Source organism: Colobus angolensis, unplaced genomic scaffold (genome assembly GCF_000951035.1).
Source record: "Colobus angolensis palliatus isolate OR3802 unplaced genomic scaffold, Cang.pa_1.0 Scaffold135, whole genome shotgun sequence".
NCBI classification, from domain to species: Eukaryota; Metazoa; Chordata; class Mammalia; order Primates; family Cercopithecidae; genus Colobus; species Colobus angolensis.
In genome coordinates, this window is record NW_012114433.1 from 3,544,640 (window position 1) to 3,545,061 (window position 422).

A 422-nucleotide genomic window follows, 5' to 3' on the forward strand; every position below is an offset into this window, starting at 1 on the left:
TATTTATATATAAAAATAGAGACAGGGTCTCACTTTTTTGCATGGGCTGGTCTCGAACTCTTGGCATCAAGGGATCTTCCTGCCTCTGTTACTGGATGAAAGGTCTTGACCATGGATTAGTCCAGGTTCTTGGCGTGTTGAACAAAGAATTGAACAAAATGCACAAATAAAGTAACAAAAAAACAAAGCAACGAAAGACAAAACAAAACAAACCCGGGTAAGGAGGAGACAGATTTATTAAAGTGAAAGTACAATTTACAGAACAGGAGCGGGATAGAGCAAACTGCTCAATAGCCCTCATTAGGATTTTTATTAAGCTACAAGAATTAGGTAACGCCCCTAGATGCCCGTTAGAGGCCTCCAATTGGTTACACCCTCTGAAGGATTGGCCTGTGACCAATCAGAGGTTGCAGTGGAGACTT